The sequence below is a fragment of the Octopus bimaculoides genome, chromosome 4 (genome assembly GCF_001194135.2).
Source record: "Octopus bimaculoides isolate UCB-OBI-ISO-001 chromosome 4, ASM119413v2, whole genome shotgun sequence".
NCBI classification, from domain to species: domain Eukaryota; kingdom Metazoa; phylum Mollusca; class Cephalopoda; order Octopoda; family Octopodidae; genus Octopus; species Octopus bimaculoides.
This window is the reverse complement of record NC_068984.1, coordinates 82,764,962-82,767,496: the sequence shown is the minus strand read 5'-3', so window position 1 is coordinate 82,767,496 and position 2,535 is coordinate 82,764,962. Positions and strand designations below refer to the sequence as shown.

The 2,535-nt window shown below is 37.4% G+C and overlaps 1 protein-coding gene across 2 annotated transcripts in view; it reads left to right on the top strand.

The window, feature by feature from the left end:
* Positions 1–2,535, top strand: part of LOC106875132 (beta-1,3-galactosyltransferase 5) — a 114,664-nt gene that overhangs the window by 55,846 nt on the left and 56,283 nt on the right. The gene's annotated exons all lie outside the window — the stretch shown is intronic.

Here is a 2,535-nt window from a genome sequence, read left to right as displayed (position 1 = left end):
ATAGATAGATAGATAGATAGATAGATAGATAGATAGATAGATAGATAGATAGATAGATAGATAGATAGATAGATAGATAGATAGATAGATAGAAATGATTGTGTGTAAATGATTGTGTAAAAGTATGTCTGCTGCATGTGCGCTGCTGCGTTGTATGTTTTTGTTTTTTTTCCTATATTTCATTGTTTATTTTTGTTAATCAAATATTCAGAAAACACATTTCGAGCGATGATTAAAACATCTTGTGATATTTCCTGTTGCTGCTGCTGCTGCTGCTGTTGCTGCTGTTGCTGCTGTTGATGATGATGATGATGATGATGATGATGATGATGGCATCAGCCTGTGTGCATGTATGTCTACTTACGCTCCCAAAAGTCAAGGGCATGCACATATACGTATAAGTTTAAATATATCCATACATCCATGCATACATACATATATACATGTATATAAGCGTATGCATCGATTATGTGTACATATAAAATATATAAGTGCATTTGAGTGTATATGTGTATGTATTCATATATATGTGTGTATGTGTGTCTGTGTGTGTGTGTTGTGTATGTATGTATGTATCCGTGTGTGTAGGTGTGTGTCTGTGCGTACATAGCTGTGTGTGTATGTGATTGACTGACATACATACATGTGGTGGTGTATGTTGACATGTGCCACGAGTATAATTATTCATCGGTGCGTCTATGCGTTGTTGCATTGATTTAAACGTATGAATGTGCGCGTTTCTTTGTTTGTTTGTTTTTTTTTTTGTCGGTGCGTGTCTAACTGTTAAAATCTTTCAATACAGTGAAACTCAAATGTAAATCTCCCAGCTTAAAATCTTATTATCCCACCTGAGGAGTCTTCTATGCACTGTGAGTTGCGTCTGGTGTTATTGCATCGTTCCACGCCCACAAGGGAGCAGTGCATATTGAAGATGAAACAATTGTTGAGGTGATATAAATCTTTTTTTGTTTGGTACATTCCGTCTTCTCTTTTTATCTTTAATATATATATCTATGTACGCGCACCCACATACATTGATGCACGTACTGATGCACTACATACATACACACTGATGCACATACATACATACATGCATGTACACACACTGATGCACGTACATACATACATGCATACATGCACATACACACACACACACATGTGCATGCACACACAAACACATACACACTCTTGGCTTGAATACATACGCGCACAGACAGACAGACAGACAGGTAAGTAGGTAGGTAGGTAGGTAGGTAGGTAGGTAGGTAGGTAGGTAGGTAGGTAGGTGGATAGATAGATAGATAGATAGATAGATAGATAGATAGATAGATAGATAGATAGATAGATAGATAGATAGATAGATAGACACCATTTTTATTTCATTGTCTACGCTCAATGTCTCATCCCTCATTAATATGGAATTTACAGGAATATTTGTTGCTCACTTGTACAAATTATCTTGATAAGTGAATTCATGATGTATTGTATGAAGTATACATGAGTGTGTTGTTGCTAAAATGTATGACGCTGTGAATTTTATTCCGTATTGAATAGTATGACGTAGTTTTTCATTTCTGCAGCGGAGTATCATTCGGTCAGATTTCTGGCAGACCACAGCGCATCGGATTTCTAATCCAGGTTGACTACGATACTTTACCAAGTCCGATAAACCTTTACATGACTAAACAACTCTCCTGTATTTTTGTATTCCGAAAGAGGATCCCTTCAATATAACCTTAACAGCTATCCCAGAGCATTAGTCGATGGCCGCTTACGCTGATGACGTGATCAAGAACTGAAGTTTGTTGCAGAGGTTATAATCATTCAGGAAAGAAGTTCATCACTTTTCTCAAAGCTGGAGAGAAACCGACTTCACTAAAACATAACGACAATGCCTTCTTTCCACATTCCCAGACTGGCAGCAGACACTGGATCTCATTGAACAAAAGTTCTAAGATCACACTGTACAAACAATGCTCAGCCTCGACATAGGGATCTTCTTAAAATTCATCAAACTGGTGACCGTGTGAAAATTGACTCTGTTCTAGGAAGAACATATAGAGGAAGCTCATGAGGCGCTGGTAGAGCAGTGCAGAAACCAGAACTAACAGGTACATTGTGAGGCAATAGAGACAGGCAGCCGGGGTTCTATGAAGCGTTCACTCTACAAAGCTCTAACTGTGAATAGTAAATGGTGCAGTAAAGAGGAGGGTCATTATTCCCATCATTGAAACTGCAAAGAAGACCACTTGGTGGCTATGGATGAAGAAAGCCGATCGTAAAATGCTAACTGTAACTTGATCAAAAGAGTCTGATGTTAAAAATATTCCCTAAGACTCCAGAAGCATTACTGATGTTACATCCCAGTCCATCCTTGAAATGTATCTTGGAACTAGATAGATAGATAGATAGATAGATAGATAGATAGATAGATAGATAGATAGATAGATAGATAGATAGATAGATAGATAGATAGATAGATGTGTGTCAGTGCATGTGCTTGTATTTATATTCAAAATATGATTTTTTACCAGG